Below are 17,550 nucleotides of genomic sequence, written 5' to 3'. Positions count from 1 at the left end.
GATAAACATGTGCCACCCTTAATGGCATATGTTCCTTTCTAAAGGAAAGCCAACCTAATCTTATCAATATATTTAAAAACGCAAGGAGGTGGATCCAGCTATATCAAGCGGAAAATGGCGATGACATTCAAAACAGATTGCACTAAAATCAATCTCCCCCTTGAGTCAACATATAGGTCTTCTGTATTTCAAAAAAAAAAAGGGTCTTCTGTGCAGGATAGATCACCCTTTCTTCATTGGGTGTTGGAGATTAGAACTCTTTGTAATCAAGAGCATGAGTGTGTTTTTATAAAAGTGGAACGATCACAGGTTAGGGTTAGTCATGATCTTGCAAATATGCAAGGTTGGAACATCTTACTGATCTTTGGTTAGGTTCGCAAGCCGACTCTGAATTTTGTCAATCAAGATTTGAAAATCCACCTCGCCCTTTTTATAATGCGGGGGAAGACCAAGATAAGTGATTGGAATTTTTGCTACATTGCAATTCAAGAGCAGGCTGATCTCATTTGCACTTTCTTCATTGCCATAGAGAGGGGAAAGGGAGCTCTTGTTCATGTTGCATTTGAGTCCCGAAGCGTCCCAAAAAATATCCAACAAACGCTTAACCGACAAAGACTTATACGAATCAGCTTTGATGAAGAAGATCACGTCATCAGCGTAGACTACTAGCAGCTGTGGTATGATCTACACCTACGGAAAAGGAGCAGGAATTCCATTTTCTTCGGCCTTGGAAATTAAAAGGCCGAGAGCATCCATGACTAAGATGAAAGCCATGGGAGATAGAGCTTCTCCCAGTCTCCCTGCCTCCAACCCCCCAGCATGCCATATACTTTGGTCCTGGAACTCCACTGAGAAGGATACTAGCTGAAAACGAGGTGAGAACCATCGAGATCCATTCCCTACATCTTGCTCCAAAACCTTTTATCTCTAATGACATCTCCAGCGGCCGACGCAATGTCCGGGCTGTTAGCGGTGACACAAACACGACCCAAATTTGGGATCGAAATGCATCGGCGCGGACGCATTGCGTGACCTTGTATTCCTAGCCGACCCCGCATGTTAAGGACAACGAAATCAAACAGTGTTCGCTCGTGTCTCCCGCCTCTTCTTTGCAGCCCTAGGGCGACATCGCCACCCCACCGTCACCATGCCATACCGCCGTAGTCGACCAGGTCTCTCCGTGCCACGCCTCCTCCTCTGTCTAGGCTCGGAGCTAGGGTAGTGGAGAGGACCTACCCGCATCGCTCACGTCCTTGTAGGCCGCGCATCTGCAGGGAGCGCCTGCCGCCCTCGACGTCTAGGACATGTTCGGTAAATTGCCGGTATGATCCCGATGCACTTTTCAGACGCCACTTTCGGCTATTTTGTGCCAACTTGACTTGGTATTGATGCACTGTTGGTGCCTCACAGATGGACATCAGGAAATCACTCGAGAGGCTGCGTAGGGAATGCATTGACAGCTCTCCCGGTAAAGAGTCCAACGAGATGTCGCAAATCATGGTTGATGCGGCCTCCATCCTCCACGAGCACCATGACAAGCAAATGACAGGGTACCGGGGCTCGACGAAGGGCCTCCAGGGCAAGGTGTCGCGCAACCGAGTCGGCGGACATGCCTGGCTCTACAAAGATTACTTCCACCTCACCTATCCAGTGTACAAGGGGCACATGTTCCGGCGTCGGTACCAGATGCCAAGAGACATGTTCATGGTCATTCTACAGGCTACGATACCCTACTTCCAATGCAAGCCCGATGCCACTGGTAAGCTAGGTTTCACCTCTTACCAGAAATGCTCCGTAGCTATTCGCATGCTTTCGTATGGAATGTCTGGTGATATCTTCGATGAATACCTGTGAATGAGGGAGAGCACCTGCCATGAATTCATGTAGCGGTTTTGCCGAGCCGTGAATGGGGTGTTAGGTGAACTGTACTTGAGAGCCCCAACTGTTGATGACACTAGATGACTGTTGTCGATCAATGAGGCTAGAGCCTTCCCAGGCATGATCGGTAGCATAGATTGCATGCATTGACAGTGGAAGAACTGTCTATTTGCATGGTAGGGCCTGTACAACGGCCATACCGAGGGATACACTGTTATTAGGCATTGGCATCGCTAGATTTATGGATTCGGCACTCTACCCACAATGACACCAATGTGCTCAAGTGCTCTCTGGTGTTCAACGGGCTTATGGAAGGCACTGCTCCTAAGGTGAGCTATGAGATCAATGGCAATGCATATGACAAGCCATGTTATCTTGTTGATGGCATTTATCCTGACAGGATGACATTAGTGAAAGCAGTCTGTAATCCTCAAACAGAAAAAGACAAGAGGTTTGCCAAGGGGCAAAAGGCGTGCAAAAAAAGATGTCGAGCGGGCATGGTGTGCTTCAAGCTCGGTGGGCTATTGTTCTTCACCCAGGTAAAACATGGTCTCTTCAGACCACACATAACGTGATGACCTATTGTGTGATCATACACAACATGATCATCGAGACAGAGCGTTCTGATGGCCGTAATGAACACGGATGGGACTTTCGGGGTGAGTTGGTTGAGCCAAACCCAAGGGAAGGTACCTGGGAGGAGTTCCTAAATATATGAATGTTGCAGTCTCTAAAACATTTCCAAACGCCTCCAAAAGAATTTGATTGACCATCAGTGAGCATTAGTTGTGCATCAATAGATGGATGAGTAGCCTACTTTTATTTGTGGATTGTGGACTACACTTTATATATTGTAATGCTTGATGCATCTAGACTTCCACATTTATTTGGTTGTAATAATAAAGTATTGAGATACTCTATTTCACTGTTTTGTATAATTTTTTTCATATATTGCACATTTTCAGTGAAAATAAACCCTAACCGGCCTTGCTGGACATAATACATCAACCCGCTGGGTACCCAGAAGGAAATGGACAATCATGGCCAAAAGTACATTTCCGCGTCCGCGGCCCGACGCAAACAGATGCGCACGGTCATTTTTTTTTTGACCGAAATGCATCGGGCCATTAGGGATGCCCTAAAACCTCTAACACAAACTACATGCGACCGTATTGAACGCCTTACCAATATGAAATTATCGTGAATAGAACCTTGTAACGATCTTGAGTTAATCTTGAGCTAGTTTCGAGCTAAGAAAATAGTAAAATTTTCAATTTTGCATCCACATAAATAACCTTCCATATTCACTTAATCAAATCTCATCAAAATCAAAAGGAAGAAATCTCATCCACATTCTTCAATTATATATGCTCCTCCGTCCCACAAATGTTGTCCGAGATTTTTCAAAATTTGAATATATCTAGATACTAAATAGCAACTAGATATATTTAAATTTTGATAAATCTGAGACAAGCTTGATGCGACGAAGGGAGTATTCAAGTTGCCAAGCCAAATAAAGCGAGATAAGGTTGGCTCAAGATCAACTCATGTTTCAATCAAGCTAACTAATACTTGGCTCATTTGTTTTCGAGACGATCTCGGGATGAGCTAAAATAGCAAGTGGACTTCTAAAGAGTCGCCACTCCCACACAAATAGGGCCCTGGGCTGAATGCCTGAGTAGTTGTCGTCGCTGCCACACGCCTCACTCACTGCTCCCACTCCCACAATCACGCGCCACCTGCATGCCCGACGTTGACCGCGGCAGCTGGCCAACTTTGGGCACGCACAACACGTTCATGGCCTTGGACTTCGAGCGACGCGGCAGCCGCCAGTTGACCCCGGAAGGCAACTCGCACCAGCCGGGCCACCGCTGCAAAAGCGTGATCGGTAGACGATCCACGCGCACCTCCCGCCACCCCCTCAGCCTCAATAATACGACGAGCTCGCTCCATTTCTGTGGAGCGATCGAGCGAGATATGATTAACAATCTCGGTGCGCAGGTCAAAATCGATTGCCGATAGATCGATCAAGTGGCTCAGGCCTCGAGTCGGGCTAATGCGGCCGGCAACACTTGCAAGCATGGCCCCAGGCGAAGCTTCCGCTCCGACCTCCCGGCGCCTTTCGTGCCGTACGTCGACGGCGACGGCGACGCCTTCTTTACCCATCGGCGAGGAAGCATCCGGTCGATCCTACCGGAAGGGGCCTGGAAGCTTCAGGAATATCTCGTTGTTCATGCCGCGCGCCAGATATCTGGTGCTGCAACTTTATAAGATGTATTTTACGATCTAAAGATTGGATGGCATTGTGCCAGGTGCAAAGGCCATTGACGATGCGCGGACTTCGTTCCGCCATTGCGTAAAAGCAAGAGCTTGGCTTGCTCCAGGTTGGGACTGGGCTCCAGCCAGCCCACCTCACCTGCAGCCTCACCCTACCCAATCTCGCCACTTCGTCCACTGCGATTAATAGGTAACAAAAGTGCTATGGAGAGACACACGATCATGGATTAGCAATTTTGTATTATCTTATCTGAACTAGATTGCTGATTTGACCAACTGGCGCAGAGAGGCGCAACGGTACTGGTTGACTCCGAATAAGGTAGTGGCAAGTGTTCATGTGGTCCTTTTGCTTGCTCGCTGGCTGGACAAGTTTGTTCTTTTTCGGCCCGTTGTGGCCTTGTGCGTGCTTTAACTACCGAAACATGTGCTTATTTGTTGACATCAGGGAATTCCACTGGCTTACATAGTGCATTTGTTTTGGTCATGTGCCCTCTTCAGCCAATCATGCTTCAGCAATCACGAATAAGGCAGAGGTTCAGAGTCCAGGTGAGTCGACTCCTTTTGGAGCACAGGTGGGCAAGAGCCAGATACATATTTGCCAGTACTGGCATTCTACTCCCGCCCACATACATAGTAACTTTGAAGTTTCAGGGGTACTATGTTTCATATCCCTCCCTATTTACATGATGTACGCGTATCATTGCGGTGCAACTTTCACCATCAACTTGGCCAACATGTGCTATTGTTCTACAAGAAAATGTAGTGTTTAATTCATATTCAAACAAAGTAGACCATATAGTTGTGGACTTTTAATTGTAAGGATTCTCCTGCACTGTATTAATAGGACTTTCCACCCGCTCAATCCTCAAGAAGAAAAATCATTTGCTTCTTCTTTGGTACAAGCAAGCAATTGTTGGTGCGAGTAAAATCTTGCAGAACTCAAATGGCCGTGGCGTTTCAATCATGTACTTACCTAACCCTAGCTTTTCAAACCTTACAAATTAAAGACGCATTGGCAAGGTATCGGCTAATATTGTATTCGCTGTAGGAATGACAACTAGCTTTTACAGGACTTTGTAACATTTTCATGGGAGGAACTATTTGTTGGTTAAATTCTGGAAGTTGGTATATGCATACTTAGCATAATGGATCTACTATCTTTTTTTGAATCAATCAATATTTTCCACCAGTACTAAACATCGCTCCCTTGGTTGAAATTGGTGGCCCCAGACTTCTGGCCTAAAAACTCCACCAATAGGCAGCCCAACGACCCATCGGTGGAAGTTACAACCCTTAGTGTCAACTCGTCGGCGGAGATTCGTCCCAGTGGAGTGGACCATTAGGGTTTGGCTGACAATTCCAACGATAGACCCCTTAACACCTAGTAGTTGAAGTAATTTCAACATATGCCCGATCTACTTTCATTGTAGCAGTTCATGACCCGTCGGTGGTTATAAACATCAATTAGGGGGAACCAGTGACCTCAATGGAAGTCAATCACGAGGGGATATTTGTTCAAATATTGCTTGAACTTGGCATCATTGTTTGAGTCTGAAAATAGTTCTTTCTCTCCATTCATATGGTTTGTTCAACCGCTATCGATTCTACAACATTCTCCACCGGAGGAATATATAGTCCCATAAAACAAGGTCCTCTACTTATTTGTTGACATATGGCTTACATAGTGCACTTGTTTTGGTCATGTGCCCGCTTCAGCCAGTCATGAATGAAGCAGAGCTTTCATAGGGGCAAGAACAAGATACATATTTTTCAGTACTTGCATTCTTCGCATAACTTTGTAGCTTTTGGTATAATATTTCGTACTATGTATGTGGTATCTGTATGGTGCAACTTTCACCTACAACCTGGCCAACATGTGATAATGTGTTATATAAAATATAATGTTGAATTCATATTCAAACAAAGTTTCTGATGGATAACATACATCACATATTTTTCATGTATTGTTGGTCAACTTGATTATCGAAGTTCACACAAAACACCAGGCCATATTATTGTGGACTTTCCTCCGTAAGGATCCCCCTACATTGTACTTATAGGATTTTCCACGCGCTCAACCCTCGGGAAGGTAAATCATTTGCTTTTCCTATGGTACAAGTAAACAATCATTGGTGCAAGTAAAATCTTGTGGAACTCAAATGGGTGTGGCTTTGAAATATGTAATTACCTAGTCCTAGATTTAAAATCCTAGATTTTGAATCAATCAATCTTTTCCACCGTCAATGGATCGAGCCCGATTACTAGAAGTTTGTAGCTCAGACTTCCAGCTAAAAAACCTCCACTGATAGGAAGTCTAGCGGCCCATCAGTGGACGTTGCAAGCCTTAGTGTTCCTCTTAATGGAAGTGGCCCGTTAGGGTTTGGCTGGCAGTTCCACTATCAAGACCCCTAGCACCTATTAGTTGAAGTTATTTCAACATATGCCTTGTCTACTTTCATTGATGACAGAGGTTGACCCATTAGTGATTGTATACATCAATTAGGGGGAACCAACACTAGTAGGAAACTAGCTATAGGTGGGATGCTATTCTGTGGCGCACCAGTTTTGCGTGCGCCACAGCACCAGACAATGTGCGCCACTGAAATAGCGTACTTTTGTGGCGCACCTCACTCATATAAGCCACACAAATAAGTGGGCCTCATCCTCAATTATTGGTTTCACTATTAATGTGGCGCACGGGACCATGTGCGCCACAGAATTAAGACATTTTGTGGTGCACCGGGATGGTGCGGCACAGAAAATACACATTTCTGTGGCGCACTGATGGCGTGTAACTCACACGTTCGTTGGGAACCCCAAAAGGAAGGTATGATGCGCACAGCAGCAAGTTTTCCCTCAGAAAGAAACCAAGGTTTATCGAACCAGGAGGAGCCAAGAAGCACGTTGAAGGTTGATGGCGGCGGGATGTAGTGCGGCGCAACACCGGAGATTCCGGCGCCAACGTGTAACCCGCACAACACAACCAAAGTACTTTGCCCCAACGAAACAGTGAGGTTGTCAATCTCACCGGCTTGCTGTAACAAAGGATTAGATGTATAGCGTGGATGATGATTGTTTGCAGAAAACAGTAGAACAAGTATTGCAGTAGATTGTATTCGATGTAAAAGAATGGATCGGGGTCCACAGTTCACTAGAGGTGTCTCTCCCATAAGATAAATAGCATGTTGGGTGAACAAATTACAGTCGGACAATTGACAAATAGAGAGGGCATGACCATGCACATACATGATATGATGAGTATAGTGAGATTTAATTGGGCATTACGACAAAATACATAGACCGCTATCCAGCATGCATCTATGCCTAAAAAGTCCACCTTCGAGTTATCATCCGAACCCCTTCCGGTATTAAGTTGTAAACAACGAGACAATTGCATTAAGTATGGTGCGTAATGTAATCAATAACTACATCCTTAGACACAGCATCAATGTTTTATCCCTAGTGGCAACAGCACATCCACAACCTTAGAACTTTCACGTCATCGTCCCGAGATTTAATGGAGGCATGAACCCACTATCGAGCATAAATACTCCCTCTTGGAGTTAAGAGCAAAAACTTGGCCGAGCCTCTACTAATAACGGAGAGCATGCAAGATCATAAACAACACATAGGTAATAGATTGATAATCAACATACCATAGTATTCTCTATCCATCGGATCCCGACAAACACAACATATAGAATTACAGATAGATGATCTTGATCATGTTAGGCAGCTCACAAGATCCGACAATGAAGCACATGTGGAGAAGACAACCATCTAGCTACTGCTATGGACCCATAATCCAGGGGTGAACTACTCACTCATCACTCCGGAGGCGACCATGGCGGTGAAGAGTCCTCCGGGAGATGATTCCCCTCTCCGGCAGGGGTGCCGGAGGCGATCTCCTGAATCCCCGAGATGGGATTGGCGGCGGCGGCGTCTCGATAGGTTTTCCGAATCGTGGCTCTCGGTACTGGGGTTTCGTCACGGAGGCTTTAAGTAGGCGGAAAGGCAGGTCAAAGGGTGTCACGAGGGGCCCACACCACAGGCCGGCGCAGCCAGGGCCTGGGCCGCGCCGCCCTGGTGTCTGCCCACCTCGTGGCCCCACTTCGTCTATCCCTCGGTCTTCTGGAAGCTTCGTGCAAAAATATGACCCTGGGCGTTGATTTCATCCAATTCCGAGAATATTTCTTTGCTAGGATTTGTGAAACCAACAACAGCAGAAAACAGCAACTGGCTCTTCGGCATCTCGTTAGTAGGTTAGTGCCGGAAAATGCATAAATACGACATATAATGTGTATAAAACATGTAGATATCATCAATAATGTGGCATGGAACATAAGAAATTATCGATACGTCGGAGACGTATCAGCATCCCCAAGCTTAGTTCTGCTCGTCCCGAGCGAGTAAACGATAACAAAGATAATTTCCGGAGTGACATGCCATCATAACCTTGATCATACTATTGTAAGCATATGTAATGAATGCAGCGATCAAAACAATGGTAATGACATGAATAAACAAATGAATCATAAAGCAAAGACTTTTCATGAATAGTACTTCAAGACAAGCATCAATAAGTCTTGCATAAGAGTTGACTCATAAAGCAATAAATCAAAGTAAAGGTATTGAAGCAACACAAAAGAAGATTAAGTTTCAGCGGTTGCTTTCAACTTATAACATGTATATCTCATGGATATTGTCAATGTAAAGTAATATAACAAGTGCAATATGCAAGTATGTAGGAATCAATGCACAGTTCACACAAGTGTTTGCTTCTTGAGGTGGAGAGAAATAGGTGAACTGACTCAACATAAAAGTAAAAGAAAGGTCCTTCAAAGAGGAAAGCATCGATTGCTATATTTGTGCTAGAGATTTGGTTTTGAAAACATGAAACAATTTTGTCAACGGTAGTAATAAAGCATATGTATCATGTAAATTATATCTTACAAGTTGCAAGCCTCATGCATAGTATACTAATAGTGCCCGCACCTTGTCCTAATTAGCTTGGATTACCGGGATTATCATTGCAATACACATGTTTTAACCAAGTGTCACAAATGGGTACCTCTATGCCGCCTGTACAAAGGTCTAAGGAGAAAACTCGCATTTGGATTTCTCGCTTTTGATTATTCTCAACTTAGACATCCATACCGAGACAACATAGACAACAGATAATGGACTCCTCTTTTATGCATAAGCATGTAGCAACAATTAATGTTCTCATATGAGATTGAGGATATATGTCCAAAACTAAAACTTCCACCATGATTCATGGCTTTAGTTAGCGGCCCAATGTTCTTCTCTAACAATATGCATGCTCTAACCATTTAAATGAGTGGTAAATCTCCCTTACTTCAGACAAGACGGACATGCATAGCAACTCACATGATATTCAACAAAGAGTAGTTGATGTCGTCCCCAGAAACATGGTTATCGCACAACAAGCAACTTAATAAGAGATAAAGTGCATAAGTACATATTCAATACCACAATAGTTTTTAAGGCTATTTTGTCCCATGAGCTATATATTGCAAAGGCGAATGATGGAAATTTTAAAGATAGCACTCAAGCAATTTACTTTGGAATGGCGGAGAAATACCATGTAGTAGGTAGGTATGGTGGACACAAATGACATAGTGGTTGGCTCAAGGATTTTGGATGCATGAGAAGTATTCCCTCTCGATACAAGGTTTAGGCTAGCAAGGTTATTTGAAACAAACACAAGGATGAACCGGTGCAGCAAAACTTACATAAAAGACATATTGTAAACATTATAAGACTCTACACCGTCTTCCTTGTTGTTCAAAACTCAATACTAGAAATTATCTAGACTTTAGAGAGACCAAATATGCAAACCAAATTTTAGCAAGCTCTGTGTATTTCTTCATTAATGGGTGCAAAGTATATGATGCAAGAGCTTAAACATGAGCACAACAATTGCCAAGTATCAAATTATTCAAGACATTTTAGAATTACTACATGTAGCATTTCCCGATTCCAACCATATAACAATTTAACGAAGAAGATTCAACCTTCGCCATGAATAAGTAAAGCCTAAGGACATATTTGTCCATATGCAACAGCGGAGCGTGTCTCTCTCCCACACAATGAATGCTAGGATCCATTTTATTCAAACAAAAACAAAAACAAAAACAAACCGACGCTCCAAGCAAAGTACATAAGATGTGATGGAATAAAAATATAGTTTCGGGGGAGGAACTCGATAATGTTGTCGATGAAGAAGGGGATGCCTTGGGCATCACCAAGCTTAGACGCTTGAGTCTTCTTAATATATGCAGGGGTGAACCACCGGGGCATCCCCAAGCTTAGAGCTTTCACTCTCCTTGATCATATTGCATCATTTCCCTCTCTTGATCCTTGAAAACTTCCTCCACACCAAACTCAAAACAACTCATTAGAGGGTTAGTGCATAATAAAAATTTATATGTTCAGAGGTGACATAATCATTCTTAACACTTCTGGACATTGCATAAAGCTACTGGACATTAATGGATCAAAGAAATTCATCCAACATTGCAAAAGAGGCAATGCGAAATAAAAGGCAGAATCTGTCAAAAACGAACAGTTCGTAAAGACGAATTTTAAAATGGCACCAGACTTGCTCAAATGAAAATGCCCAAATTTAATGAAAGTTGCGTACATATCTGAGGATCACGCACGTAAATTGGCATATTTTTCCGAGCTACCTACGAGAGAGGCAGGTCGAAATTCGTGACAAGCAAAGAAATCATTACTGCGCGAGTAATCCAAATCTAGTATGAACCTTACTATCAAAGACTTTACTTGGCACAACAATGTACAAAACTAAGATAAGGAGAGGTTGCTACAGTAGTAAACAACTTCCAAGACTCAAATATAAAATAAAAGTGCAGAAGTAAAAACATGGGTTGTCTCCCATAAGCGCTTTTCTTTAACGCCTTTCAGCTAGGCGCAGAAAGTGTGTATCAAGTATTATCAAGAGATGGAGCATCGATATCATAAGCTCCCCCATCTGTAGTGGTACTAAGGGATTTGTCAATTTTAGGCCTATAATAATATTTTTTTGGTTTAGGCACTTTAGAAACATACATAAACTTTTGCTCCTTACCCACATAATCTTTCTCCTTAAACTTAAGAGAAGAAAAAGTTGAACCCAAAGTTCCCATAGCTTTTTCAAGTTCGCCAATCCTATTGATTTGATTATCATGGACAACACAAGTTCCTAGGACACTAATTCTTTCATCAATTCTTCCTAAGGATTTATCAAGTTCATCAGTTTTATCAAGTAACATTTCCAATTTAGTTTCAACACTTGGGAAATTTTTCTCTATGGTTTCCAATTTTTTCATAACATCTTCAAGAGAGGTTTCAATTTTAACTTCATTAACAGGTGGTATTTCAAATAAACTCTCAATAATGCAACTAGCTTCTAAAACAGGAGCGCCTAGGAAGTTACCTCCCGCGAGACAATCAAGAACATACCTATTCCAGCTAGAGATACCAACATAAAAATTCCTGAGTAGGATAGTGGTGGAGTGTTTCTTAGTGCACCTATTATGGGCATCACTAATTCTATACCAAGCATCTTTTAAACATTCTCCCCTTGTTGCTTAAACGAACGAACTTCAACTTCAGGATTACTCATTTTAGCAAGTAGTAAATAAAGCAAACTAGATAAAATAAATGCAAGTAACTAATTTTTTTGTGTTTTTGATATAGAGTGCAAGACAAGTAAATAAAGTAAAACTAGCAACTAATTTTTTTGTGTTTTGATATAATGCAGCAAACAAGAAAGTAAATAAAATAAAGCAAGACAAAAACAAAGTAAAGAGATTGGATTGTGGAGACTCCCCTTGCAGCGTGTCTTGATCTCCCCGACAACGGCGCCAGAAAAAGAGCTTGATGACGTGTAACTCACACGTTCGTTGGGAACCCCAAGAGGAAGGTATGATGCGCACGCAGCAAGTTTTCCTCGGAAAGAAACCAAGGTTTATCGAACCAGGAGGAGCCAAGAAGCACGTTGAAGGTTGATGGCGGCGGGATGTAGTGCGGCGCAACACCAGAGATTCCGGCGCCAACGTGGAACCTACACAACACAACCAAAGTACTTTGCCCCAACGAAACAGTGAGGTTGTCAATCTCACCGGCTTGCTGTAACAAAGGATTAGATGTATAGTGTGGATGATGATTGTTTGCAGAAAACAGTAGAACAAGTATTGCATATTGTATTCGATGTAAAAGAATGGACCGGGGTCCACAGTTCACTAGAGGTGTCTCTCCCATAAGATAAATAGCATGTTGGGTGAACAAATTACAGTCGGGCAATTGACAAATAGAGAGGGCATGACCATGCACATACATGATATGATGAGTATAGTGAGATTTAATTGGGCATTACGACAAAGTACATAGACCGCTATCAAGCATGCATCTATGCCTAAAAAGTCCACCTTCAGGTTATCATCCGAACCCCTTCCAGTATTAAGTTGTAAACAACAGACAATTGCATTAAGTATGGTGCGTAATGTAATCAATAACTACATCCTTAGACATAGCATCAATGTTTTATCCCTAGTGGCAACAAGCACATCCACAACCTTAGAACTTTCCGTCACTCGTCCTGCATTTAATGGAGGCATGAACCCACTATCGAGCATAAATACTCCCTCTTGGAGTTAAGAGCAAAAACTTGGCCGTAGCCTCTACTAATAACGGAGAGCATGCAAGATCATAAACAACACATAGGTAATAGATTGATAATCAACATAACATAGTATTCTCTATCCATCGGATCCCGACAAACACAACATATAGAATTACAGATAGATGATCTTGATCATGTTAGGCAGCTCACAAGATCCGACAATGAAGCACATGAGGAGAAGACAACCATCTAGCTACTGCAATGGACCCATAGTCCAGGGGTGAACTACTCACTCATCACTCCGGAGGCGACCATGGCGGTGAAGAGTCCTCTGGGAGATGATTCCCCTCTCCGGCAGGGTGCCGGAGGCGATCTCCTGAATCCCCCGAGATGGGATTGGTGGCGGCGGCGTCTCAGTAAGGTTTTCCGTATCGTGGCTCTCGGTACTGGGGGTTTCGTCACAGAGGCTTTAAGTAGGTGGAAGGGCAGGTCAAAGGGCGTCACGAGGGGCCCACACCACAGGCCGGCGCGGCCAGGGCCTGGGCCGCGCCGCCCTGGTGTCTGGCCACCTCGTGGCCCCACTTCGTCTATCCCTCGGTCTTCTGGAAGCTTCGTGCAAAAATAGGACCCTGGGCGTTGATTTCGTCCAATTCCGAGAATATTTCTTTACTAGGATTTCTGAAACCAAAAATAGCAGAAAACAACCAATCGGCTCTTCGGCATCTCGTTAATAGGTTAGTACCGGAAAATGCATAAATACGACATATAATGTGTATAAAACATGTAGATATCATCAATAATGTGGCATGGAACATAAGAAATTATCGATACGTCGGAGACGTATCACGCACATGAGCTCCATGCGCCATGGTTTTTTTTTTTTGCTCCCCACGCAACTCCATCCCCCTGATCGCATTTTTTAGCTCTGTAAAATACAAAAGAAATGGATAGAAATTTCAAAAAATAAAATCATTCGGGGTGCCCATGTATTATGTCATCTAGTACCACTGAGAATTAACAAACATGAATTTCGACAAATTTGAAAAGGGTAAAAAGTTACGGCAAAGTAAAGATTTTTGCTGCAAAAATAGAAAATTCGGAAAAAAAAAATTATGTGGCGCATGGAGCTGCCCATGCGCCATAGAATGTTACTCGTAAATTTGAATTTTCTGGCGCCCTCCTCCTCTCCTACACTTCACTTTCCACTTCTCCTTCTCTCCTCCACTTCTCCTCCACTTCTCCTCCTCCACTTCTCCACTTCTCCACTTCTCCTCATCTCCTCATTTCCTCCACTTATCAACTTCTCCTCCTCCACTTCTCCACTTCTCCACTTCTCCTCCCTCCTTTCCTCCATCCGACGACCCCCTCCGGCGACCTCCTCCTCCTCCGGTGACCTCCTCCGGCGACCTCATCCTCCTCCTCCAGCGACCTCCACTTCTGATCCTCCTCCACCTCCGGCCGGCCTTCTCCTCCTCCACCCAATCCGGCCGGCCTCCTCCTCCTCCACCCAATCCGGCCAGCCTCCTCCTCCTCCTCCACCCACCTCCGGCCGGCCTCCTCCTCCTCCACCCACCTCCGGCCCACCTCCTCCTCCTCCACCAACCCACTCCGGCCGGCCTCCTCCTCCTCCACCCACCTCCCATCCCATCCCACCCCAACCCACCAACCTACCCACCTCCAGCGACCTGCAACAATTTTTGTAAAAAAATCCGGCGACCCTAGATCTAGATCTAGATCTGGCCGCCATTTTTTTGAAATTAAAAAAAATTATGTGGCGCACCATCGCCGGTGCGCCACAGAAATAAAACTTTATCTTTCTGTGGTGCACCTTGCCTGGTGCGTCACAGAAATAAGACTTTCTGTGGCGCATGAGCAGGTGCGCCACAAAATTCTCGCCACACAAAAATAAGAATTCTGTGGCGCACCAGCCCATGCGCCACATAATATGGTTTTAGATGCGCCACACATGAGCTTTTTCCTACTAGTGCAATGCCCTCAATGGATCAATCAGGAGGGGACTTTGTTCCAATGGTGCTAGAACTTGGGGTGACATCATCGTGAGATTTTGAAAATATCTTCTTATCTACATTCATATGATTTGTTCGACAAATATAAATGATACATCATTCTCCACAAGAGGAGTCCTACAAAATGAGGGTCATGCACTGATCTTAATCAGAAGGGTCTTACAAACCCACACAACATGTGTCGTGATCATTTTACATAAATAAGAGACCGTATTTTGCATAAAAAACATTGTCATCATTGATCCTACATTGCACAGAGGAAGAATCAAAGGTGTCATATGGCTCACTGAGAGGGATGTACCTCTTTGTGTCAAAAAAAGAGAGGGATGTACCTCATATTAGTATGAACACTCAAAGTTGTTCAAAGTAACCAAGACGTGGCCTAGAGGGGGTGGATATGCAATTTAAAAAAATACAATTTAAGCTTAAATAAATGTAGAATAAAACTAACATTTAATTTAGCAAGCACAAAAACTATATATGCTAGACTCAACTATATGCACCAACAACTTATGCTAAATAAGCAATAAATTCATTGCAAAATATGTAACTTCAAACACGATAGTTATCACAAAAGTAGCTGCATAAATAAATAGGCACGGGTGTAGAAATAACTAAGTCATAGAGAGATGACAATGTATCCCAAAGTTCACTTTCCAAAGGAAGCTAATATCAGTTGGAGCAGTGTTGATGCACAATGCTCTCCAAACTCCATGATGGCTCACCGTATTCTGCGTGCGCTCAAACACAATTCAAGATGCCAGGGTGGTAACCAAACCTGTATAACAAGCTTGGGATAATCTCCACAACTTAATTAGAGGCTCCAAAAAAATTCCACCAAAATTTACACCACAAGATTGAGCTCTCCGGAAACACCAACCGTCTAGGGTTCCAAGTAACCAAGAAGAACAAGCCCTGGTAAAATCACCCAAGAGTAATAAGCTTCTTACTTTCACCCAATCAAATTTACATCGAAAACTCAAACGGGTGCAATCGATAGTGGCAAGAATAAAAGTTCAAGTCCTTGTCTTAAAAATCCCAACAAAGATAACACTATGAAGAAATGTGAGAGGAAGAACAAAAAAGGAGAACAATAAATTTATCCAAGATCTGGATATAACGATTCCCTTCACATATAGTATATCTTGATTGGTGGAAATGTAGATGTAGATATCCCCTCTCTTTTACCTCAAAAAGATGCAAGAAACATGGGAGGAATAAGAGAAAGTTAAAGCTATTAAAGGTCAAAAATGGAGGAGATAAAACATCTCACCCACTCTTGGGGAAGGAGGACTTTAATAGCCCCGCCCCCCATCTAGCCATCATAGCCATTTTACTCCGTAGTTTTTGACTTAGAAAGGTAGGAGTTTTGGCCTAGCCTGAATTTTGAAAACTTCCAGACCAACCTTTGGCCATATTTCTGGACCGGTTATAGAGAGTTGCACCACACGAGTGCAAAGAAAAGTAAAAAATTTGGGGTTTGACCCCAAAAGATTTGGTGTTTTTGCACACCGGAATTTCTAATGTAAACACATCGAAATTTCCATCCTCAAAAAGGCAGAAATAACTAGAATAAAAAATGCAATATATATGGAGCATCCGAACTCTTAATAAGATGCAACTAGGTTTGCTAAAAAATATTAAGAACCGTCAGGGGAGAAAAAACAATAAGGGGGAGATGTTACCTTCCCAAACGAAGAACCAGTAAAATCCCCAACATAAAAAATGCAACAAGTTTTTCATTTGAAAACAGTTTTATGAACTTGAGATTATCATGAAAATAACCACAAGCTCCGGCTCCTCACAAGGAACTGATCCAAATAACAACAACAAAATATGATGCCAAAGATTCAAATGTTTGAGCTCTCTACAAGCACCGACCAAGATACTCACTTGAGAGCCCTCTTGATATTATGACTATCGAACCAATAACTCGGACTGTCGCCAACCACTTTGAGACCGGTAATAGAAAAAACCTATCAAGATCATACATTTATCTTGCACATATTCCACTTGAGATAGGTGATGATGACCATGCATGCCTAAGTTGGGCCTCCTTTCTTGATTGCGCTTTTTTGGCGAAGTCTTGTGAAATATTCCCCCATATTTCACTATAGAAAAGCCTCACTTTGGAATGTCTTCACATGTCCATCATCACCAAATGGACGAAAAGCTTCAAGCATGTGATCTCTCCAAGATGGCTCATCTTGAACACCACTTATCAACCTTGTATCATTTCTTGTTTCTTCATTATATTGATGTCTCGAAGGTACACATCAGAGCTCATGCGATATTCTAGTTCAAGACATACTTGGCGTAGGCTCAACTCTCTTGTGACCAATCTTCAGATAACTCCTTGAAAAACGCATTGTTCATTACTTAATCTTCTTCTCGATAATTTCAAATATGCCAATTTGAATCAATGATCTTTATGCCAAATACTCAATCCATATCATTATCTTCATGGCATCCTACCTTGAATCGGTCTTCAAGCATTGGCATGAAATCTTGAATCCAACACATGGTCTTCAAGAAATGCCTATGGACAAACCTTTCATGAATAACACAATGCAAACATTCGTACACATAGATTGTCATTAATTACCAAAACCATACATGGGGTGGGGCATGCATACTCTTTCAATTGTCATCAACAATCACCTTATGTCATCCTTGCACAAATTGAGTTTACACCTATTCATGGGTCAACCATGCCTT

Source organism: Lolium rigidum, chromosome 2 (assembly GCF_022539505.1).
Source record: "Lolium rigidum isolate FL_2022 chromosome 2, APGP_CSIRO_Lrig_0.1, whole genome shotgun sequence".
NCBI classification, from domain to species: Eukaryota; Viridiplantae; Streptophyta; class Magnoliopsida; order Poales; family Poaceae; genus Lolium; species Lolium rigidum.
Note: the sequence above shows the minus strand (reverse complement) of the source record.